The sequence below is a fragment of the Oryctolagus cuniculus genome, chromosome 3 (assembly GCF_051225735.1).
Source record: "Oryctolagus cuniculus isolate XC-2025 breed Fujian yellow rabbit chromosome 3, ASM5122573v1, whole genome shotgun sequence".
NCBI lineage: Eukaryota > Metazoa > Chordata > Mammalia > Lagomorpha > Leporidae > Oryctolagus > Oryctolagus cuniculus.
In genome coordinates this window covers 64,012,130-64,038,634 of record NC_142869.1, presented here as the reverse complement: position 1 = coordinate 64,038,634, position 26,505 = coordinate 64,012,130, and the positions used below count along the sequence as shown (strand labels likewise).

General features: G+C 41.4%; 1 long non-coding RNA gene across 2 annotated transcripts in view; it reads right to left on the bottom strand.

Annotated features, from left to right (window-relative positions):
* Nucleotides 1-9,347: 9,347 nt before the first annotated feature.
* Nucleotides 9,348-26,505, bottom strand: part of LOC127491593 (uncharacterized) — a 46,804-nt gene continuing 29,646 nt past the window's right edge. For both annotated transcript variants that reach the window (XR_011387232.2, XR_016230762.1), the window contains one exon: nt 9,348-10,176. This is a non-coding gene — a long non-coding RNA (uncharacterized LOC127491593). The remainder of the gene's footprint in view (nt 10,177-26,505) is intronic.

Below are 26,505 nucleotides of genomic sequence, written 5' to 3'. Positions count from 1 at the left end.
CTTGTCCCTCAATTGAGTCCTTTCTTAGATTCTATTTATTTATTTATTTGAAAGTTTAAGCTACAGAAGCAAAGGGAAAGACAGAGAGAGAGATCTTCCATCCACTGGTTCACTCCCCAGATGGCCACGACGACCAGGGCTCAGCCAGGCCAAAGCCAGGAGCCTGGAGCTTCTTCCAGGTCTCCCACATGGGTGGCATGCAACCAAGCACTTGGGCCATAGTCTGCTGCTTTCCCAGGCACATTAGCAGGTAGTGGAGCAGAAAGGACATGAACCTACTCCCATAGGGGATGCTGGCATCGCAGGAGGCAGCTTTACACATGTACACCACAATGCCAGCCCCTCAATTGAGTCTTCAAACAAAATTTTATAATAACACTGATAAAGTTTTATATATAAATATATGCACTATATGCATTTATCTTGCAATTTTTATTTGTACAATTTAGCACATTGCTATAAAATGAAAAGTTAAAGTGCTTGGGCAACAAAGCTAAAATGAAGTATTCCCATTGCTCCAACATTGTCATCTGCCACAAATGTGCTAACCCAGGAGATTGTAATACATAATTATTTTTTAAAAGATTTATTTTTATTTTATTTGAAAGGCAGAGAGAGAGATTTTTCCATCTGCTGGTTCACTCCCCCAAATAACCATAAGAGCCAGGCTGGACCAGGCCAAAACCAGGAGCCAGGAACTCCTTCTGGATCTCCCATGTGGGTGGCAGAGGTCCAAGTACCTGGTCAATCCCCTGCTGCTTTACTAGGTACATTAGCAGGGAGCTGGATCAGAATTAGGGCAGGGGCCGGCGCTGTGGTGTATCGGGTAAAGCCACCACCTGCAGCCTGCAGTGCCACAATACCATATGGGTACTGGTTCTAGTCCCAGCTGCTCCACTTCCGATCCAGCTCTCTGCTATGGCCTGGGAAAGCAGTAGAAGATGGTCCAAGTCCTTGGGCTCCTGCACCCATGTGGGAGACCCAGAAGAAGTTCCTGGCTCCTGGCTTTGAATTGGCACAGCTACAGCCTTTGTGGCCAATTGGGAAGTGAACCAGCAGATGGAAGACCTCTCTCTCCCCACCCCCCACGCCCCCGCCTCTTCTTCTCTTTCTGTGTAACTCCGACTTTCAAATAAATAAATAAATCTTAAAAAAAAAAAAAAAAAAAGAATTCAGGCAGCCAGGACATGAACCACTACTCCAATATGGGATGCTAGTGTCACAGGTGTCAGCTTAACTCTCTGTGCCACAACACCAGCCCAATATATCATAATTTTTGAAGTGAGAAAATACATAGCAAATTCCAAGAGTGGGCTGAAGTAGGCTGTACTATTTTACCTATCCACAGAGCATGACAAAAGAGAATAACAGTAGTTCTTCTATCATTGTAAAAGACTAAACCCTTAAAAATTATCACTGATGTAAATAGTGTTCCATTTCATTTTTTAAATAAACATTTACTTTACAAGGATTTCAAAATTAATCTATGCTCACTATAGGAAGCCTGGAAATCACCAGATATTAACAGGCACAGAGCTAAAAGAGAGTCAGTTGTTTGTCACCCACTATGGGCATTTTAGTGTATGTTCATATTTATCATTTCACAGGGTTGGATAATCTTGTGTATATGTTTCATCCTCCTTGTTTCCTTGGATCACTAATGATCTAGGGCATTTTCCTATCTCTTTGAAAACATCATTTCAAATGCCTGTCTATGACTTCCAAGCCATTAACATGCCCATTGTGGAGAGCACTTAGCAGCATGTGGCTCTGTTTCTCTTCCCTCCCAAGAGCCTCCCCCTGATGAAATCTTTCTGGCCACACAGCTTGGATCCTGCTGTCAGTAGGCATACTTTTGAAGCCAGACTGTTGAATATTCACTACTCAGAAACAAGCATTTTCTTCTACATGGTTAATTCCAAGGACCAAAGCTGCCTTTTCTCTCAAATTGAAATGGAAAAGGCACCCTGAGGCCTAAAACACTATTTGCTTTTGCCAAACTCACCAAACACAGGAATAATCTAGGCAGTGGCACGAGGCAGACACGGCTGACCCTCTCCTCAGAGCCCAGGGATGCTACAGCCCAGCAATGCTGCAGGAAGCACGGCTGGAGACATCAGTGAATCACAGGGTAGAATTTTACTGCTGGCAAGTGGATGTGCCTCTGGCCATTCAAGTCCCTCTCTGTAAATAAATACATCCAGTGGTGAAAAGAAAACCAGTCTTCTTATATTTTTTTCATGTGATTATGGGTCCCCTGAGAAGCAATACAGAAATTCTATTATCAGGATAGGCAGTGCTACGTAGGGAAGCTACCACCAGCCATTCAAATGGCATCCATTAACAAGGATGGGGCCATCTGTTGGAGAGAGAGGGCAGTTCTAGTGGAGCAGGTATTCCTCCTTCCTGGTGGGCTGCAGCCCAAGACCTCCAAACGCCTTTTCCAGGGGTCAGGCCAAGCCATCAGTAAGAAATAACTTTGAATCACCACTCATGTGGGTTGGATATGAACCAGCCCCCTGCAAAGGCCCATCTCGACAGAACAGCACTAAACTCCAGGCCCTGCCAGCCGCCCACAGGCCAGGCTGCTGACACTTTTATTTGCTGGCATTTACAATGTTGCAGCAGCTCAATCCTGCTAATGTGGCCGCTTCCAACATAGCACTTAGGCAAGGACTTCGTTAAGAGGAAACCAAAGGATGCTTTCAGGGTAAGGCCTGCACCAGCAGAGCTCATGCCAAAGGGAACTGCACTGCCTCAAAAGCCAAAGCTGAGGGCTGGCTAGTCCTCTAGTACTTCCTACTTCCCAAGGAATGTGAATATCTGCCACACATAGATATACGTCTACATCTGTTAAGGTACTTACTGCTATTGCTTTTTTCCTCCTACCTGTAAGGAAGAAAAGAAACTTGCAATAGCTAACGACAGCTGCCTCCTAAGGTACACGGCCCCATTAAAGGTAAGAGGAGCACTGGTAAATCCGGAGATGGCCCAGGCATTGGGGCACACTTTACCTAAGAAAAGATGGATGAAGAGTCTACTTTGAAAGGAGCAGCAGAGCTGAAGTGTGCTGGTGACAGACAAAGGAGGAAGGTGACATTTCCAGGCACCATTGAGAATAGAGCCACAGAGTTGAAGATTATCGAAGAGTGAAGATTGGGGGAAGAAGAGAGCTGGAAGTACACTGGGGGGAATTCCTGTTGGGGGCAGATGAAAAGACTCCCCACGGAGACATCTGTGCTCGTTTGCTGCCATATAACCTTGGGACCTGCAAAACCTTCAGGGCAAATTCTCCCAGATGCAGCAGTCTTGGTAATGCAGCTGACCAAGAGAGCTAAAATTCACTGAGACCTAAAATACCTTAAAAGTTTTCTATTTTACATGTACAAACTAATTTAAGCATTACAAGGTATGACAAGGTGGGTGATATTATTAACACAACCATGCCCATTTTACATGAGGAAAACCCAAGGCAGAGAGAGGGCAGCAAGTTATAAACAGCAAAGAAGGGATCTGAATTGAGATGGTAGTGGTCCAGGGCCACATGCATAACCACTGCACTGTACTGTACTATACTAAATGAAGGGCAAAGGGAAATTGGGGGCAGAAGTAATAAGTCCCTAGGGATACTCAAAATACCTTGGAAAATACCCTGAAAGCACTGGTCCAGTGTTCCCCAGATCTTACTAGGTAGGATGATTCTAGCTTTGAGTTATAGATTCCATGATTCATCGATTCAACAGTTTTAATGAACCTCCTCCTACAGGTGCCAGGCAGTACATTTGGCCTAAAGAAAACTATGAATGAGGCAGGCCTGGCTCTTACCCCCAGAGAGCTTATAGCCCAAAGGAGAGACAGATGGAAAGTCATGTCAATATAATGTGAACTGACTATGAAACAGCACAGAGTAATTTAGGAACACATAGACTTGGAAGACCACGGAAGGCTTCTTGGCTGGGGGGAGGAGGGGTGTGGTAAGTGGTGGAGGAGGGTATATGGAGCTAATCAGCATCCTAAAAACCTAATCAGAATTAGCCAAGAGGAAAAAGGACAAAGAGAATCCCAGACAAGACAACCAGCACAGGAGCTTGTCCCATATTAAGTGCCTGAGTTTAGTTTTCAGCTCCAGCTTCCCACCAATGCAGACCCTGGGAGGCAATTTATAGAATGCCACCCACATGGGATTGAGTTCCTGCCTCCTGACTTCAGCCCCTGGCTCAACCCCAGCCAATGGGACATTTGTGGAGTGATCCAGTAGATAGGAGCACTTGCTCGCTCGCGCTCTCTCTCTCTCACACACACACACACACACACACACACACGCCCCTTTCCTCCCTCTCTCTCCCTCCCTCCCTTCCCCTCTCCCTCCCTCCCTCTTTCCCTCCATCTGTCTCCTCAAATAAATAAACAAATATTCCTTTTTTAAAATAACCAAAATGGGGCCGGTGTTGTGGCTTGGCAAGTAAGGCCGCTGCCTGCAGTGCCGGCATCCCATGTGAGCGCCGGTTCAGGACCTGGCTGTTCAACTTCCATTCCAGCTCTCTGCAGATGGCCTGGAAAGGCAGTGGAAGATGGCCCAAGTCCTTGGACTTCTGCACTCATGTGGGAGACCCAGAGGAAGCTCCTGGCTCCTGGCTTCAGATCAGCCCAGGTCCGGCCAATGCGGCCTTTTGGGGAGTGGCCCAGGGGATGGAGGACCTCTCTCTCTCTCTTTGCCTCTGCCTCTCTGTAACTCTGCCTTTCAAATAAATAAATAAGTCTTTTTTAAAAATAATAACCAAAATGTATGAGGACCTACAGGCAAAAAACAGGCCATGGTTTGCTAAACCTGGAATGATTCAAGAGAGAAATTAATTTATTTGGATAGATAAGTTGGGTGTTGATCATATATACAACATAAAGAACTAAGACTATTATAGGACCAATGAAATCATTATAATATTTTATTCTAAAGAAGGATATGATTCATTCACTCAGTAAATATTTATTGAGCATCTACTGTACACTAGGCACTGCTGTGGATGCTTAGAATAAATAAGTGACTAAATCAAAGATCCTGATTTCACATGGAGAGAGGGGGGAGAGGTGAATAATTAATGTCGAACATAAAAACTAAGCTATGTAGAAGGTTAGAAAGTAACAGAACTAGAAAAAAGAAAAAGCTACACAGGGTACAGTGGAACAGGAGCAAGGGTGGGGGAGATGTGCATGGCCAGACATAATTTGATAGAGTGGTGAGGGACAGGCCTTATATAGAAGGTGATGGCAGAAACTTGAAGGATATTGTTGTTGGTTACTCTGTAACTCCATATGCACATGGATTATTGGATAGCCAAGGTGAAACTTTTCATATCTGCTCTGTTCCCACAGTCTTGCTCTCCTGAGTTGCAGTCATGGTACCATTTTAATTCAGAAACATGAAAACATTTTATAGTTTAGATTCTAGGGCCTGGAGAATAACCAAAAGTCAGAAGTAAACTGGTGGATGGCACTGTGGCACAGCCGGTAAAGCCGCCACCTGCAGTGCTGGCATCCCATTTGGGCACTGGTTCAAATCCCAGCTACCCCACTTCTGATCTAGCTCTCTGCTACCAGTGAATGGAAGACCTTTCTCTCTCTGTCTCTCCCTCTCTCTGTAACTCTGCCTCTCAAATAAATAAATAAACCTTTAAAAAAATAAACTGAACTTTTGCTCCAATATCAATTATTTTCATAATCTAAGGATACCAAGTATTTTCATAAGCTACTAATATCATACTTAACCATTGGATGCCTTTATCTGCTTGAAACCATCTATATCCCTTAATTTGAAGGCCCATCTCTTTTGAAATGCAGCAAGTTAAAAATATTTGATTTACATCTATTTTCCCTATGACCACCCCCAAAGACTTCTTTCTACTGGAAGACAAAAGCAACCATATTTGGTCAATTTGGTTTCTTTCCTTTTTTTTTTTCTTTTCTGAGTTTATAGTTGTCAGGAAGAGCTGTGTGCAATGCCAATGCTGTCCCCAAAACTAACAGAGCTCTAACATACAAAACATCTATTCTGCTTCTAAATTTGTTTTTAATTATATTACAAGATGGAAAAAGAAATGCCTTAGCTGTTAACACCGGCTCAGTGGGGCCAACAGTAGACATAGAGCAGACACGAGGAAATACTTCAAAAAAATTTTTTTAGCTTGCCATGATTTAATAGCAGATATTCCTGGCTTTGAGTGAACTCTGCAATATCCCTGTGCGACAGGATAAATGATCGTCTACTACTATTAATTTTAGGTCATAATGTCTGAAATGCCGCTTCAAAAATAAATGCAGTATTTTCACTTTATTTGGTCAGGTAAATACTAAACTATTTTGTCATAATAACTTTACAACACTGTGTTTCACCTTGTCTTGCCTTGACTGCTGAAGGTAATAGGGACCGTTTTATTATGTCCATAAATTGAGTCAATTGACTTATCCTTATATCCTGTTTCCTGAACTTAACGAGAGATTCTGCATCATTAGGAAAACACACCATCCTGCTGCAGGATCAAAAGCAAAGGAAGCCTGATAATAAGTCATTTTGATTTCAGGGAATGTTCAGCAGGCAAACTTTCAATATTCTGGCAGAAATAAAACAAATAACTGGCTTTGCAAAGTATGGTTTGCTCAGAGCTCTGCTTATGCTGGAGACATCCCAAAAGATTACACACACACACACACACACACACACATCACTCTCTCTGAATATGAGGCTCTTGTAATGAATCTGCAGATTAGGTGGCTTAACATACCTATCAAAGCACACAAATCAAATTATTAAATATTTTTGCAAGGAAAGTTTAAAAGATGTTTGCAGTCATATTTTTTAAAAGCCAGACTATCACAATCACATTCTTGGATCAGATCTTATTGTGAAAAATGAATGCTTGTGGTAAAGCCAAGCTCTTCCTTCTACCTTATAAATTTTGAAAACAGTGGGTTCTTAGTTCCTTTGGTTTCATTTGCTTTTCTTTCTTAGTTCCCTGACTCCAGTACAGTGCCTGGTGCATGGCTGCACAAATGGTAATATTGCAGCATTCCATTAACCATGGCAATAGCAAAAATCACGGTGTCTTCTATATCGCATTCATAAAAGGATCAGGACCCAACCCACAAGTAGCATTGCAGTGATGATGAGCAATAATGATGTTTATAGTAGATGTACTGGGGTAAACATCTGTGCCGCACACTCAGCATGGATCATGTCTTTCAATCCTCACACCATTTCTAGGAGTTAGGTACCATCATTATTACCATCTTACAACTAGGTGAACTATATCTTGGAAAAGTTAAATAACATACTCTAGCTATTGTAGCAGCTAAGTGGTGTCTGGTTCCAAAGCTTAAGCTCCAGCACACAGTGCTCCATTGGGAAGCCAGGGTCTAAGTTTTGCAGGCAATCATGCAGAGCAGATTCCCCTCCAGAAGATGCAGGCAGCCAGGGAAGCCTGGTAGGAAAGGAAAAAGACCTAACACATGCCAAAGAGCTAATGACAGCAGGCAAGGGTAAGCTGAGAAAGCAGCTCTCTTGTTCATTTAGCTTATTAGAAACTACACAAGAATACAGTTATATTTTGGTCACACTACTCCCTTGGGCATTGCCCAGCTGCTGGGACCACATGGAAACTCTCTTAAAAGAACCACTGGACCTTAGTCCTCTTTACTTTATAGAATTCTCAGATACTCTCTTAGGTCCCTAGACCAAAAACTTGTAAGATCTTCAACTGCATTCTAGTAAACACAACTGGGTAACTATTCTCTAAACTACTGCCCAAAAACACTTTCGTGCTGAGGACCCATGTCAACATCACTGAGACTGCATAACTCACAGGCAATTCCACTGGACAGCAAGCCCAAGAGCAACAATATAGAAACCAACAATAGAGAAAAAGGCTACAGTTCATAAGCCAAGTAGATTAAAGAACCGAGTGGTTATTAGTGGATTCAACTCATATTGTAAAACCTCAAGGTACATAATGATTCTTATTCTCCACCACACAGAGGTAAAAGTAAGAATCATCTAGCACTCAGTTGGAACTCTCCAAAGCAGATGAGTGGCAAGCCTGAATATATCTGTAAGGTATCTAAATACAAACTACTAGATAATGTCCAAGGATGGCAGTGACATGATCTGACTCCTACCAACTCTCTGGCTTCACCTTGCTCCTCTTCAACCCACATTCACTGCTTGCCAGTTCATGGGACCACCTTCTACTTCCATTGCAAGTTGCCACAACTCACACTCATTACCTGTTGCATTTTCAAATGCAAATAACAGAAACCCAAACCAAATCGCTAATATAATTAGGAACACATCTACAAATCTAAAGCCAGGGGGCTGGCGCAGCGGTGTAGTGGGTAAGGCCGCCGCCTACAGTGCAGGTATCCCATGTAGGCGCTGGTTCAAGTCCTGGCTGCTCCACTTCCAATCCACCTCTCTGCTGTGGGAAGGCAGTGGAAGATGGCCCAGGTCCTTGGGCCCCTGCACCGCATGGAAGACCCAGAAGAGGCTCCTGGCTCCTGGCTTCAGATCAGCACAGCTCTAGCTGTTGTGGCCAACTAGGGAGTAAACAGCAGAGGGGAAGACCTCTCTCTCTCCTGCTTCTCCTCTCTCTGTGTAACTATGACTTTCAAATAAATAAATAGATAAATCTTAAAAAAAAAAAGCCAGGAATGTTCCACAATTGAAGTTTACAGTTATAGAAATCAATGGGGGCCTAGATTCTTGCTATCTTTCTGCTATGTCACTGGTAAGTGGGATTCGTTCTCAAGCAAAATCCACTCAAGACATGACAACATTCAGAGGCAAAGAGGTCATATGTCCTTGTAAAGAGTGAAGAAACCTGCGAGCAGACTTTTAGCCTACTTTTAGCCTACTAGTTAAGATCTCTGCATTCCACATCAGAGTGCCTGGGTTTGATTCCCACTTCCAGCTCCTGACTTCAACTTCTCACCAACACAGACCCTTGAAAGCAATGTTGAGGACTCAAGTAATTGGGTCTCTAGTACCCTCTTGGGAGATCTGGATTGACTTTCCAGCTCCTGGCTATAGCCCCCACCTGTGGTGGGCATTTCTTTCTTTTTTTATAGAAAGCTTTTACTTGATAAATAAAAATTTGATAAGTACAACTTTTAGATTATAGTGGTTCTTCCCCCCAAAGCTGCCCTCCCACCCCCAAAACCATCCCACCTCCTACTCCCTCTCCCATCCCATTCTTCATTAAGATTTATTTTTAATTATCTTTATATACAGAAGATCAACTTCATATAAAGATTTCAACAGTTTGCACCCACAGAGACACACAAAGTAGAAAATACTGTTTGAAGACTAGTTTTATCATTAATTCTCATAGCACAAGAGTGTTTTCACAGTCCCAGCACATAATCCTCCCACAGTCATGAGCACCCAGCTCCCTGTCTATTCTCTCCACCAGATTCAGGAGTCTTTGCTTGGCTGGTTGCTGGGCATAGACACAAGCTGGTGCAGCTGCTTCATATGTCTAAAATGGTGCCTGCTCTCTGTCAGCTTGTTACAGGACACCTTTGCAGAATGATCAGGGAGAAAGAAAACATGTCACCCCCTTTGTTTTTTCTCCTCCAGTTTGGCAGGTACACTATCTCCCATGGGGCTCCAAGCTGGATTCCCTCTAGGCTCTTCCTCCAGCTTTTTCACCAGTGGCTTGGGCTGCTGCAGTCTAGTCTCACCTCACTCTCCAGTACTGATGTGGAGGTTCTTGGCTGCTGGGGTCCTGAGTTGTGTCCACGCCCTCCACCTAGGTCTACTGTCTCCCTCTAATTTGCATAGAGTTTCCTCTGCCATTTTCTCCCTTACTCTTCCCTGAGACTGCACTCTTTCTACTTTTTTAAAACTATCTTCTCCTAGACTCGAGCAGTAAACTCCCTCCCTGCTCTGCCATCTTAATCCAATCAAACACCATATCTTCTAAGCATGCTTTTTCTTAAACTCCTAGGTTGGAATCACTGTATTTCCAGAATGTGATCTTTTACAATGTTGATAGCAGTCTTATATGATGTAAAGGTGAGGGATCCATGGGTAGAGTGGGAAGGGCAATCCATTCACAAAAGAACATCCATTCTTCATTGAACACAGCTGAAGGCTGACTCGAGCCAGCATGTCATCTCCACGTTCATCTAGGGCAGAAGAAGACATCTGTGAGACAGGCTTGTTGCCATTGGGAAACATGATCTCTAAAGACCTCCATGGAAACAGTCACCCCTCTAGCTTGGTTAGGCTTGAGATTCTTTCATTTTTCCTTCTTGGTACAGACCCAGGGATGCATGCTGCTCTCTTCTACTTGTAGATATAGCCATCTGATACCTCTTAGCCTGCTGTTATTTTTTCCCAGACAACAACCTACAGTATGGGACGTGGTGTCCCTCACCTCTTAACTCTCAGCTGACTTTGAAGATAAGTATTGGACCTTCTCAGTGTTACAGTATGGGTCTACAAGACAGGCAAACAAGGGAAATCCACAACTTCCAGAAAACATTGGTAAGTTCTCCTAGGATTTCTGGGCTGGATACTATTCCTTTTAGGGTATGGTCTCCTTGAACTTTTATTCTCAATTTTAATTTCTAAAGGTGACATTTATCAAATCACCATAAACTGATGGCATCTTCATCCCCTTTAGCAAGTGATGTCTAGGCCTGGCCAGCCAGCCTTGGCAGAATCATGGTTGTGTCAGCTTATCTCTAGAGAGTAATTTATGATTCTGAAGACCATCACACTATGTTTCACCACTGTCCATTGGATGGTGGCCTCACACAATTTTGAGTATAAAAAGAGTGTAGCTATCAGTGCAGCAAGACTAATAAACTCTATCATCTGTTACATTTTATAGTCATTATGTCATGGTGCTTCATAGCAATATCATGGAAGACTGATTTTTTTCTTCATTTTAATGATGAGCTAAGATGAGTTGCAGGAAGATAGTCTCCCAAAGTCTGTCTAACTTCAGAGACCTTGGCATTTCTACTAAATTTGTTCTAAAGGTAGGAGAGAAACATAGTTTATGCATGAAGCCTGAAGCCACCAGACAAATTGGTTTGGAGAAATTTTAAATAGCCAGTGCCAAATTCCTGTTCTGTAAGCCACTTGTTCGTGGAGGTTGTGTATTGCAAAAAGAAATGTACCTCCTTAGGAGATTAAGCTGGACACAGCCTGGCCATCTGCTCTGTTGGCAGGAACTGCTGTAGGCTGCTTTATGGATAAGGGAGATAGAGCAGGGCATGTCACTGGCCAACAGTGCTCCTGGCAGTGAGGCATGAAGACAGATAACTCCTAAGCAGAATGACTGCTGTCAACATCTTAGAGCCCATGGAGTAGATGTAATGAAAACTGAATGTCTCGGAGAAAAGGGGTGCAGTGGAGTCTTAATAGCAGTATAGCTTTATAGCACCCTGTTTTGGCCAGCATCCCTGCTAGAATTATGCTAGAGGCTGTAGTTGGAGCTATAAGCAGAGTATGGTGGGGTAGAAAGACGTTCAGCAAAAATGCACATAACTATTTAATTATAATCATGATAAACTCCATATGAAAGTAGAATGTTCTTCAATAGCATGAAATGGGGAGATCAAACAGAATCTCTGTTTTGGGCATTATAGTAGGGGCTCTCTTGAGACAGTGATGTCTATAATTTACCCTATAGGTTGTTTGTCACAGATCTTACAGATAATTCACTTTTACCTCTTTCTTTCTTAGAGGACCACACTCCTTCCCCCTGAACCATCCACTTTTGATTTTCAGGTATTCACCTTCTTCTGTCTACCATGGGCTTCAAGCAGGAGCTGTCCTTGAACGTGAGTGTCGATTGATCTGAGTCACTCAGTCTCAACAAATGGTGCTGGGAAAACTAGACTTTCACATGCAGAAGTATGAAGCAGGACCCCTACCTTATGTCTTACACAAAAATCCATTCAAAGTGGATTAAAGACCTAAATCCATGACCCTATACCATCAGATTATTAAAGAACATTGGGGAAACCATGCAATACACTGGCACAGGCAAAGAGTTCTTGGAAAAGACCCCAGAGGCACAGGCAATCAAAGCCAAAATTAACAGATGGGATTACATCAAATTGAGAAGCTTCTGCAATGCAAAAGAAACACTCAGGAAAGTGAAGAGGCAACCAACAGAATGGGAGAAATTATTTGCGAATTATGCAACTGATAAAGGATTAATAACCAGAATATATAAAGAGATCAAGTTATTCAACAACAATAAAACAAACAACCCAGTTAAGAAATGGGCAAAGTACTTAAACAGGCATTTTTGAAAAGAAGAAATCCAAATAGTCAACAGACACATAAAAAAATGCTCAGGACCAGTAGCCGTCAGGGAAATGCAAATCGAAACCACAATGAGGTTTCACCTCTACCCTGTTAGAATGGCTTTCATACAGAAATCAACAAACAACAAATGATGGCAAGGATATGAGGAAATCCATTGTTGGTGGCAATGTAAGCTGGTAAAATCCACTATGGAAGACAGTATGAAGACACCTCAGAAATCTGATTATAGACCTGCCATTTGACCCAGCCATCCCACTCCTGGGAATTTACCCAGGGGAAATGAAATCAGGATACGTAAGAGTTATCTGCACCCCCATGTTACTGCCACTCAATTCACAATAGCTAAGACATGGCATCAACCCTAATGGCCATCAACTGAAGACTGGATAAAGAAATTATGGGATATATACACTATGGAATACTACACAGTGGTTTAAAAAAAATGAAATCTGATTGTTTGCAACAAAAGGGATGAAACTGGAAAACATTATACTTAGTGAAATAAGCCAGGCTCAAAAGGACAAATACCATATGTTCTCCTTGACCTGTGATAACTTATAGAGCACCTAAAAGGTAATTTATAGAAGTGAAATTGACACTTTGAGAAGCAATGACTTTGAACAGTCCTTGTCTTGTCTGTTGAGGAACAGTTTTTGTATTTTTTCCCATACTATTTTTTGAATTCTTTACATAACATAGAGTTAATCATATCTATATAAAGTTAACTGAAAATAGGTCTTAGTAAAAAATAAGAATGGGAATAGGAGAGGGAGTAGGAAGAGGGGTGGGACGGCAGGTATGGTGGGAAGAACCACATGTTCCTAAAGTTGTAATTATGAAATGTATTAAGTTTGCATTCCTTAAATAAAAGATTTCTTGGGGTGGGGGGGAAGACTAGGTTTATCCAACATAGAAATTTTATCATGGAATGAGCTGGACAAGGGAACTGGGACACTTGCAAGAAAGAGACTGAAATGAGCATGAAATATAAGTGAATTGGGAAAAATTATCAGGGGAGATGAAGAGGGAAAATATGGGAGGTCTTAGATAAGCACTGCTCTAATGGAAGCCAGAAAGAAAGGAAGCAGTGGTTGCAAGATGACAAGTTTCCATAAGTGGCTTCAGAGCAATGCATTCTCTGGCAATGGCAAGTCCAGAATGTGACCATAGAAGTGAGTGGCTAAATCAGAATAGAGAAAAATAGTCATCATCAGGGTGCTTGCCAAACAGGTCATTCACATAGGCAACAAAGTCACCAAGGGCAAAGGCCAAGAGTTGGGTGGAGAAGAATGCTGGCAACATGCATGCTCATCTCTACAAGGTTGGACTCCTTGGTGGAGATTTGGGCATGACAGAGGAGAATGCAAGGGTTTGGGCAAGCACAGAACACAAATACAGGCTGTGGGGGCCCTACAGGTGGTTTTGGGTTCTGCCTCAGATTCAAAAATGTGAATATCCATAGGTTGATGGGGTGGTAGTTTGGCTTTTGTGGGAGCTCTTAACTCATTAGAAAGCTATCTTTCTGGCATTCATGTCTTAATGAAAGAATACTAAAGAATGCCTATGTTTCTGTTATTTCCAACAGAAGTTGTTCATGTAGTCAAAGTTCTAATCCTATGAGATACAGCCACCATTATTTTATATTTATTACTGTACTTAATCTTTTAAGAAAACAGGATTAACTTTCAGATTAAACACCATGTAAATGTTGCTCTGTACTTTAATTAAAATGAATAAGCTAATTAAACTAGAAAAAAGTTCAAATAAGCTCATGAGAGTGTAACATTAAAGAATATATCCTTCGTTAATGCTTTTTGATGCGAGAAAAGATTATAGCACATTAGAGATAAATATTAGTTGGCTTTTGTTATATTAAAGGTTCTTGGATCATATATCATACTATTAATGGCTGCCTTATATTAATTATGTCTGCAGACCAAAGCAATATTTGACAACTTATGATATATGGTATATTATAACATGACTCAATTCTGAACAGCATTGTTAGTAGGGATTTAAACTCTCATTTTGAATATAGATTTCTGGGGTACAGGGTAATCCTTGTGTTTATTTAATGCCAATAGAAATAAGCCTTTAAAAGGAAAAGAAAAACTGCGTAAAAAATAAAGACAGAAATGGATTCCTTCCATCTTGCTTGTTTCACTAGGATCCTAGTGTGTTAGAGTTCCACTGGAGCTATTACCACCAAATGAGACGAAGGGCCTGGAGCTCTCAATGAGATTCAGTCCACAGCTCATTGCCATTGAAGTCGGGCCACGGTCTGCTGTGTAAATGTGCACTGTGGGCCTCTTTAATGCACTGATTAGGGCATAATTATGGGTACAATAGACTCTTCTATGCATAATCATGTTCTTGGGGGATTTTAAATGTGTATACTATTGCTCAAACCTAATACAATTTTTGTGATTGTTCATTTCAGTTATGTCATATACCTTTAGTGGGGACATTCTCAATTTGCAAATAAGTTATTTCTTCCCCAAACTATGGATATAACAGTCCACTGAGATTAACTGTGTCTAAACCCATTTCACAGTTTGTCCTTAAGGTGGATTAAGAACACTTAGTACACCCTCACTAAGGATTCTTAGTGTAGATTCTTGACAATTCCTGCAATGGCCTCTTTAAATGCAGTTAACTTCAAAATCATGGGTGACTAGATAGAGAAACAGAGACAGAGTTGGGGTGGAGGTGGCTGGAGGTACTTCTCATAGTCCAGTGCTCTCAGAGTTCTCTTCTCTATGTAGAACCATTTCTTACAGATTATTCCCCCTCCAAAGAGCCAGCTACATGAATTACACAGAAGCCACACAGCAGGAACTGGTAGGACATTTATCCCAATTCCCCCTAATCACTTCCCAGTAATATCGGTAAAACATGGCCCACAGCCTTGCCACTGTCTGCCTTTACAATGCCCATTTCTTAAGTGGTTTTCCCAATAGTCTGTAGATGTAGTACTGCTCTCAGCTACCATGTCATTCACAACTTAACACACTTTAATTCCATTTACCTAAGAAACCCCCCATGCCATTTCAAACTAACAAATATTGGTGTAAAAATATTTGAGTAAGTCCTTCCCTACCCCACCCCCAGCAATTTTACCAAACCACAGGGATGCCTTGCCACCTGAATTGCATCTCACATCCTGCAAATCACTGAAAAAAACCTTGTAGGCTTGCATTGGTCACACCAAAAACAAAACTGAACCAAGTTCGATTTTATTGCTATTTGCAGAGTTGACTACATATTATTTTTATTGTTAGCATTATTATATTACAGTTTTATAGTCTCTTTTTCTGAGGAATTGAAGTAATATAATCTTTCTGACTTCACGATCACTTTCATTTTCCAGAAAATAGAAGAGAAACAGAAAATAGGGGAAAAGAAAAAAATGACAGTAAAAGGAATGGAAGGAAGGAGGGAGAGAAGGAGGGGTAGGAGGGAGGAAACTGAAAAGGATGCAATATTTGGAACAGGTTCCTTTCTTTTTTTTTTTAAAGATTCATTTTTTATTTATTTGAAAGACAGAGTTACAGAGAGAGGTGGAGACAGACAGAGAGGTCTTCTATCTACTGGTTCACTCCCCAGATGGCCTCAACAGCCGGAGCTGCGCTGATCTGAAGCCAGGAGCCAGGAGCTTCTTCCAGGTCTCCCATGTGGGCAGATGGGCCCAAGGAAGTGGACCATCCTCCATTGCTATCCCAGAACATAGCAGAAAGCTGGATCGGAAGAGGAGCAGCCAGGACCGGAACCGGCGCCCATAGGGGATGCTGAAACTTCAGACCAGGGCTCTAAACCCGCTGCACCACAGTGCTGGCCCCGAGGAACAGGTTCCTTTCTACTACATACTCAAAGAGTGACACAGTGTGTATCAGCAATGTGGTTGAACCCAATTCTAACATTTGGGACAAATGCCATTTAACCGTAGGGTAAAAAACAGAAGGGCAAACCCATTCCTTCAAGTTCTTTTTAAGGCATTAACCAGCTCACAGCCTAACCACCTCTTAAAGACCCCACTCTTAATACACCGAGGATCAAATTTCTTTTTTAAGATTTATTTATTTGAAAGACAGAATGACAGAGAGAAAAAGAAAGAGAGAGAGAGAGAGAGAGAGAGAGAGAGATTCTTCATCTACTGGTTCACTCCCTAAATGTCCACAACAGACAGGACGAGGTCAGGCCAAAGCCATCCCACTCCTGGGAATTTACCAAAAGGAAATGAAATCAGCACAGGAGAGAGTTATCTGAACCTGTATGTTAATTGCAGCTCAATTCACAATAGCTAAGATATGGAATCAACCCAAATGTCTGTCGACTGAAGACTGGATAAAGAAATTAGGGGATATGTGAATACTACACAGTGGTAAAAAAAAAAATTAAATCCTGTCATTTTCAGCAAAATGGATGAAACTGGAAAACATTATATTTAATGAGAATAAGCCAGTCCCAAAAAAATGAATACCAAATGTTCTCCCTGATCTGTGGTAACCAATAGAGCACCTAAAAGGTAATCTATAGAAGTGAAATTGACACTTTGAGATGTGATAACTTTGAACAGCCCTTTTCTTGACTGTTGAGGAAGTGTTTTTTTCATACTATTGATCTCTTCACTTAGTGTAGGGTTAATCTTACTATATAAAGTTAATTGAAAATAGACCTTAGTAAAAAATAAGAATGGGAATGGGAGAGGAAAGAGGAAGAACAGTGGGAATATGGGAGAGAAGGCGGTAGGGTGGGAAGAATCACTGTTTCTAAATGTGTATTTATGAAATGCATGAAGTTTACATACCTTAAATAAGAAAAAGTCAAAAAATAAAAATAAAAAATTCAAGTATTAATGAGCCCAATGTGTTTTGCTATATCTGCTCTTTGCACTAAGCTATCTTTTTTGTATATGTTTGTTTATTTATAATTGATACATAATTTCACATATTTATGAGCTACAATGCAATATTTCAATGTATGTATACAATGTGTAATGATCAGATTAATCAGCATATTCATCACCAGAAGCATCTATCATTTGGGTGGGGAACATTAAGAATTCTCTCTACTAGCTATTTTGAGATAATTAATTAACTATTTTCAATCAGTTACCTCACTATGATCATTACAAGCTACCCCTCCCATCCAACTGCACCCTTGTACCCATCAACCATACTTCCTCCATTCCCTTCCTCCCTCCTCCCCCTTCCAGTCTCTGGTAATCACTACTCTACTCTCCACTTCTTTGTAGTCAACTTTGTAACCTTCCACAAATAAGTGAAAACATGCAGTAATTTTTCTTTCTGTGCTGACTTGTTTCACTTAACACAATGTCTTCTGGGCTTGTCTGTGTTGCTACAAATAACAGAACTGTATTCCTTTTTAATACTTGAGTATTACTGTTTATAACAACTATGTACTCTTTTTTTAACTTTTATTTAATGAATATAATTTACAAAGTACAGCTTATGGATTACAATGGCTCCCCCCCCATAACTTCCCTCCCACCCGCAACCCTCCCATCTCCCGCTCCCTCTTCCCTTCCATTCACATTCATTTTCAATTCTCTTTATATACAGAAGATCAGTTTAGTATATATTAAGTAAAGATTTCGACAGTTTGCACCCACACAGAAACACAAAGTGAAAAATACTGTTTGAGTACTAGTTATAGCATTAAATCGCACATTAAGGACAGAGAATTGAGCTGCAATAAACATTAATGTGCAGACAGCTTTTTTGTTTGCCAATTTAATTTCCTTTGGGTAAATTCCAAGGAGTGGGATGGCTGGGTTGTATGGAAGGGTTATATTCAGGTTTCTGAGGAATCTCCAGACTGACTTCCATAGTGGGTTAGTGTCCCTTTTTCCCCACATCCTTGCCAGCATCTGTTGTTGGTAGATTTCTCTATGTGAGCCATTCTAACCTTAACTGATTTTCAAAAATTGAAATCAGGTATTTTCTCAGACCACAATGAAATAAAATTAGTAACCACAGAGGAACTGTGGATATTATACAGATACATGGAAATTTTTTTTAAAGATTTAGTTATTTACTTGAAAGTCATAGTTACACAGATAGAGAAGGAGAGGCAGAGAGAGATCTTTTGTCCTCTGGTTCACTCCCCAGATGGCCGCAATGGCCAGAGCTGTGCTGATCTGAAGGTAGGAGCCAGGAGCTTCCCCCAGGTCTCCCACACGGGTGCAGGGACCCAAGGACTTGGGCCATTTTCTACTGCTTTCCCAGGCCATAGCAGAGAGCTGGATCAGAAGTGGAGCAGCCAGGACTCGAACCGGTGCCCATATGGGATGCCAGCACTGCAGGCGTTGGCTCAACCTGCTAAGCCACAATGCAGGCCCCAGATACATAGAAATTTAAACTACATGTTTCTGATCAGTCCATGGGTACCTTTTACCTCTCTTACTCAACACATTACTGGGAGTACTACCTAGAGTAATTAAGCAAGAGAAAGAAATAAGGGCATTCAGTTTGGAAAGGAGGACATCAAATTATCCTTGTTTGCAGTTAATATGATATTATACATAGAAAAACTAAAACCTCCACCAAAAACAAATCCTGTTAGAACTGATAAGTGAATGCAGTAAAATGCAGGATACAAGATCAGCTTACAAAAATTAGTAGCATTTCAGTACCCTAAGAACAAATCAGATGAAAAAGAAATCAAGAAAGCAATCCCATTTACATTAACAGCTGCAGAAACCAGAAAATACCTTGGAATAAATTGAAACAAGAAGGTCAAAGAAATTGAAGAGGCCACTAAAAAGTGGAAAGTCATCCCAGTGTTGTGGGTTTGAAGGACTAATACATTTTGAATGTTCATACTACTCGAAATGATCCACAGATTCAATGCAATCCCTGTCACAATAGCAATGACATTCTTTACAGAAATAGAATAGGAGAAAATATTTGCAAGCTGTTCAGCTGATGAGATTAAAGAACTCAACCTACTAGCATCCCCGCAGAAACACAATTTAAAAATTGGGCAAGTGCTCTGACATGTCTCAGATGTCATGTCTCAAAAGAAGAAATACAAAGTTGCACAGAGGCCCATGCCGCGGCTCACTAGGCTAATCCTCCGCCTGCGGCGCCGGCACACCGGGTTCTAGTCCCAGTTGGGGCGCCAGTTCTGTCCCGGTTGCTCCTCTTCCAGGCCAGCTCTCTGCTGTGGCCCGGGAAGGCAGTGGAGGATGGCCCAAGTGCTTGGGCCCTGCACCCCATGGGAGACCAGGAGGAAGCACCTGGCTCCTGGCTTCGAATCGGCACAGTGCGCTGGCCGTAGCAGCCATCTGGGGGGTGAACCAATGGAAGGAAGACCTTTCTCTCTGTCTCTCTCTCTCACTGTCTAACTCTGCCTGTCAAAAAACAAAACAACAACAACAACAACAACAAAAAAAAATGTTGCACAGATTCATCATGAAAAGGGAAATCAAAACCACAGTGAGGTACTATCTTACCTGAGTTAGAATGGCTACTAACAAAAAGACAAATACCAAATGCTGGAGAGGATGTGGAGAAAGGGGAACTCTCTTATACTGCTGATGGGAGTATAAATCAGTGCAGTCCTTGTGGAAAACAGTATGGAATTTCCTCAGAAATCTAGAACTGCCATTTGACTCAGCAATTTCACTGTGGGTATATATCCAAAGGAAAGAAAACCAGTTTGTTGAAGATATACATGTACTCCTGTGATTAGTGCAGCACCATTGACAATAGCCAGGATATATAATAAATTTAAATGCCCCACTGGTAGATGAATTGATAAAGAGTACATGGTTGTTTATTGCAGCTCAATTCACAATAGTTAAGACCTGGAATCAACCTAAATGCCCATCAACAGTAGACTGGATAAAGAAATTATGGGATATGTACTCTATAGAATACTATACAGCAGTAAAAAAACAATGAAACCCGGTCATTTGCAACAAAATGGAAGAATCTGGAACACATCATGCTGAGTGAAATAAGCTAGTCTGAAAGGGACAAATAGCATATGTTCTCCCTGATCGGTGACAACTGACCGAGCACCAAAAAGGAAACCTGTTGAAGTGAAATGAACACTATGAGAAACGGTGACTTGATCAGCCCTTGTCCTGACTGTTTATGAACAACTTAATACTTTATCCCATTTAGTATTTTTTGTTTGTTTGTTCTACTTAATACTATTGGTTGAATTCTGTAATTAATACACAGTTATTCTTAAGTGTTGAAACTTAACTGAAAAGTGATCCCTGTTAAATATAAAAGTGGGAATAAGAGAGGGAAGAGATGTACATTTTGGGACATGCTCAATCGGACTTGCCCCAAATGGTAGAGTTAGAAACACACCAGGGGATTCCAATTCAATCCCATCAAGGTGGCATGTACCAATGCCATCTCACTAGTCCAGGTGATCAATTTCTGTTCACAATTGATCACAATGATAGGACAAAGAGTCAAAAGGATCACATAAACAAGACTAGCATCTGAAAATACTAACCAATAGAATAAAAAAAAGGGAGAGAACGATCCAACATGGGAAGCAGGATACACAGCAGACTCATAGAATGGCAGATATCCTAAACAGCACTCTGGCCTCAGAATCAGCCCGTAAGGCATTCGGATCCGGCTGAAGAGCCCATGAGAGTATTTCAGGCATGGAAAACCAAGACACTCGGGGGGAAAAAAAAAAAAAACTAAATGAAAGATCTCCGCGAGTGAGATCCCAGTGGAAAGAATGGGTCATCAAAGAAGGAGGTACCTTTCTCTGAAGGGAGGAGAGAACTTCCACTTTGACCATGGCCTTGTCTAAATATGATCAGAGTTGGCGAACTCAAAAGGCTTCCATAGCTTTGGCAACTCATGACAAGAGCCTAGGGTGATTACTGATGCCATAAACAAGAGTGTCAAATTGTTAAGTCAACAACTGGAGTCACTGTGCACTTACTCCTCATGTAGGATCTCTGTCCTTAATGTGCTGTACATTGTGATTTAATGCTATAACTAGTACTCAAACAGTATTTTTCACTTTGTGTTTCTGTGTGGGTGCAAACTGTTGAAATCTTTACTTAATATATACTGAATTGATCTTCTGTATATAAAGAGAATTGAAAATGAATCTTCATGTGAATGGAAGGGGAGCGGGAGATGGGAGGGTTGCAGGTGGGAGGGAAGTTATGTGGGGGGGGGAGCCATTTAATCCATAAGCTGTACTTTGGAAATTTATATTCATTAAATAAAAGTTAAAAAAAAAGTGGTTTCTAGAAGATCAGTACAATTCATCACCATTATAAGAAAAGCCACCATTTACGGCAACTAAGCCCTGAACATTCAACTGTATGCTTTCTATATTTTATTTTTTTTAAGATTTATTTTATTTATTTGAAATGCAGAGTTACAGAGAGGGAGAGGCAGAGGCAGAGGGTGAGAAGGAGCGAGGGAGGGAGAGAGAGAGAGAGAGAGAGATATCTTCCATCTGCTGGTTGACTCCCCCAGATGGCTGCAACAGCAAGAGCTGGGCCCATCTGAAGCCAGGAGCCAGGAGCTTCTTCTAGGTCTCCCACATGGGTGCAGGGCCCCAAGGACTGCTTTCCCAGGCCATATCAGAGAGCTAGATCAGAAGTGGAACATTACTTAGTAAAGAATTGGTCTTCTGTATATAAAGTTAATTAAAAATGAATCTTAAAGGAGAATGGGATGGGAGAGGGAGTAGGAGGTGGGGCAGGAATTGGGAGGGAGGGTAGGTAGGAGGTGGGGAACCACTATATTCCTAAAGTTGTACCTATGAAAATTGTTATTCATTAAATACAAGCTTTAAAAAAAAAAAAGAAGTGGAACAGCCAGAACTCAAACCAGCACCCATATGGGATGCCGATGCTGCAGACCGGGGCTTTAACCTGCTGTGCCACAGTGCTAGTCTCTGTATGATATATATATATATATATATATATATATAAAACTAACTCCTAACTAACTCCACAGAAGTACAATGTAGTCTGCATTTTCTTCATTTTAGAAATGTGCTAAGAGATTTAGGTTTTATCCCCAAGATTAATAGCTCATAAGTTGCAAAGACAGGATCTGAATTCAGATGTCCTGGACAAGCCAATATTACTATCCATAATGTCCATTATCTCATTATAAGGAAAAGCATGACTTCCCTGGCCCCTGATGTAACATGGAACAAAATCACCTTATTATGCACCAGGATAAGAATGTGCTAATTTAAAACAATAACAATGCTGGAGCATGAAATTCACATCACCACACACATGAGAATACAATGCCACTGTCAGCATGACCCAGCCCCCAAAATCAAACAATTTATGAAAAACCAAACTGAGTATAACTTTTAAACTTTGTATTAAAGGGCACCTAGTAGACTCCTCTGTCCCCTGTGGGCACTTCATAAGTATTAATATTTCAAAGGCTCATGCTTGAATTCAATTTCTTTTTATTCCTATTTGATATCACTTCATATATATGCTGTCTTTACTCTTTAAGTTCTTCAGTGAAGAGCCCTGTCAGCTTTCTCCATTCAACACCTCTCTTTCCTGTGGCCCTAGGTCCCTTCCACAGATATGAACCTCCTAACATTTTCCACTCCTGTTCTCAATCAGCCTACATTGCGGCTCAGCACCCTTTTGGTAGTTCAGGCTTTGTTGGAGGAAGCCTGCTACCACTGGAAGCTCCTGGAGGAATTTTCTAGCTCTTTATCCAGCACCACAGCCCTCTCCCAACTTGCACTCACTCTGCAATATTTGCAGCCCTGGTTTCCTGGGTTTTTCACACAATTTTTGGTCATTTCACAGGACTATGATTTCAAAAATAGAACCCACATTGCATCAAGAGAGAGAAGTTACCTATAAACTCAGATTTACCAAAAGAGTCAATAAAATAAAAACTAAAAATGTTCCTCTCTGTTCACTGAGGCTGAAACCTTAGGGCAAGTTTTTTAGTTCCCTGCAAAAGTACAGGAGTGGGTGCTACAGGAAAGCTCCAGCCACATGTGCTGAGAGCAACTGCTTATGCTGGCCTTCTCCTGAAAGCAAGGCAGGCCATGGGGGCCCCAAAGCATATTGGAGGCCCCAAGAAGGGAACAGGGTACTTCAGACAGAGGGGGACAGTTATGCAACATTTTGTATTTATTTGAGAGGCAACAAGAAAAGAAATAAGAAGACATAGACAAGGGGAGCTCTTCCATCTGCTGGTTCACTCCCCAAATGCCTACAATGGCCAGGGATGGGCCAGACCTAAGCTAAGAAGTCAAGCCAGGTCTCCCACATGGGTGGCAAGGGTGGTAAGTACTTGGCCCTCACTGCTGTCTGCTAGGCTGTGCATCAGCCAGAAGATGGAATCAGGAGTAGAGTTGAGAATGAATGCAGGTACTCTGATATGGGACACGACATCTCAAAGGATAGGCCAAAGTCCCACCCTGTTACTCTATGTTGCCTGGGATTTCTTTTCTGCTGTGTTCCCACTTTGCTCCTCCTCCAATCCTGGAATAAATTGACTTCTGTGCCTGCCAGTGTAGGTGAGGATTTGGGAAAAATTCTTTAATACTCCCTTGAGTCATTAAGACAAGATCACACTGTTCCCTACCTTCCCCACCATCTCAGAATTCACAGTATTCACAGACAACTCTGGAGCTAGAGAAAACCTAACAGAGTGATGCTGCTAATTCCTGCATCTGAAGACTTTGAGGCAAGTCCCTTCTCCTGGAAGAATCTCACTTTCCTTGCCCAACAGAGATACAGCCCAGAGGGCAAACTCCCACACTGGCGTATTTCTTTGGGTGAAACGTCTAGAAGAGTCCTGACAACACACAGCAGCAATTTCCATGCAAATTCACGCCTGCAGGGGAAATGCAATTGGGCTAGCAATCTTCTGCTGATGTGCACCCCCTTCGCATGTCAGTGGGCTGTGAAAACAACTTGAATAAAGAGATCTATTTGTTCAGCTTTTCTCTCTCTGAGCTTGCCAGACACAAACAAGTCTCTGTCTCTAAAAAGGTGTACACTCCACAATGCTGTTCAATGACAAGGATGGAATGGAAATGAGAGCTCACATCCCCTCTGCCCCAGTAGGATGAGAACAGAGACGGTGCGTTTTTTCAGGGGGGTGGAAGTAGACAAGACTTTATGTTTTGTGAAACAGAAAGAAAGGCTAGCTGATAATGTAGGTTACAAAGAGAAATAATAACAATCAACTGAACTTGATTAATTCCAAGTGGCCTGTACCACCTGGGGCCATGGCTGATGTACTGGTGGGAAGAGTGCAGGATCAGGAAATTGTTCTGGTCTCTGACACTCAATTCACTACGATGGAATTGAACTAGCCAAAGGGCCTCCAAACTGGGGCTTGGCACCCTGGTACACAAAGACTTTCCCCGAACTATCTAGAAAGGGAGAGTCTTGGGGAATTAACTACTAAATCTTCGATTCCAGCATGTATTCTCCCCTGAAACTAATCTGCCTTGATCACATGACCAAGGACTTTTTTCCCCAACTGTCCTTTTTCTACTTTGCAAAAGAAGAGCACACAGTTATCACCCACGCAGGCTTCTGCACATTTTTCTGAGGTGTGAAAACCTTCCTCGCTTTCTTGTGAGGGACAGTCCTGGGTGAAAAAAGGGAAAAGACTTTACATCTTGAAAGGGGGTGAGAAACTCATGGCAATCCTTGCGCCAAACTTTCTTACCTATTTCCTTTCTTCTCTCCCTTGTTTCCTTCCTTTATTTCTTAGAATTAAAATTCAAAAGCAAAACAGTTCCAAAGGGTTGCATACTGACACATTTACCTGAATTAAATAAGATTTTTTTTCTGACAGGAAGCAAGTTCAAATTGGCTCAATGTTTTGACAGTAAGGACTAGCTCTTGCCAATTAATTTGTGAGATGGACGCTGTCCACAAATTTAATGAGCTAAGTCTACAGCTCCAAAGTTTAATGAAAATATGTTTTAATTGTGGATATGATACTCACTACATCATCTGATATGAGGCATCATCAAAAAGCTCATGGAAAAGTTAGTATTATGAAAAACTTCATGGATTTCAAAACATTTTGGCACCAAAATAAGCTTGTCTTTTAATTATACTTTTCCATGAACTTTCTGAAGTACCATCATATATACTTTGCAACTATTTAAATTTATGAGGAAAAATTTTACATGTCAAATCAAAAGGAGTATTTTACAATTCTTTTATGCAGTACATGAGCAAAAACATCTGAAGTCATTAGTCTAATTAATTCTTTCCATGTCAAATGGCCTGTGAAACGCCTTGGTCTCTTCTCCTTCTCCTTCTCTCTGCATCTAGCTCTGTCCCCCACTGCTTTCTCAGTCACCGCATCTCGTGATTTTTATTGTACCCCGTGTTTAGTGCATCAGTCTAAGCATCACGAAAATAAAGCCCACCTGAACAAACCAGAGAAGCAGAGTGAGAGGCTGTGGAGGCCAGCCAGGAAGCCCCCATAGTACTTCCCCAACGTCGTGACCATCTTACAGATGAAGGGACTGGAACAAACGCACTGAATGGCTCAATGGTTTCAGAGCAAATAACTGGTTTTGTTCTCAGTTCCCATTATGGACTAAGTTCTTATTTGCTTTCTCTTTGGAATACATCCCATTAATACAATTTTATTTTTGTCCAAAATGATCATTGCTAGATGTGAAAATAGAGAGGAAAATACACAGAGGTGAAGATGGAGGTATTAATGTAAACAGAGGTAGAAACGTTCAGATTCTCCTTTTCCCTTTGCTTTATTTACAGACGGCCAACACATGAAGCCTCCCTATACCAACAATCCTTTGAAAAGGAAATAAAAGTCCTAGAGACCGAGTAGCTACACTGCTGTCTGCTTCTTACTCTAGACAACACATTTTAATTCCCTGTGTATGTGGCTCCCTTTGGTAGTGTGGTGAAGCCTATGAACTCTTTTTCACAAGACATAAACCAAATTAATAGGATCAGAAAAGGAACTAATCATCTTGAAATATTATCATCAAAATATTTTTAAAGCAAGTTTGTGGCAGAGTAATATACATACTTTTTATTAGCATATTAAATAGCAGTGTTGGTAGGGAGTATTAACTATCATAATTTTAAAGTAGTGGTTAGAACTCATATAAATGATATTTTGATATATCTGTAACCACTGTATTATGATATG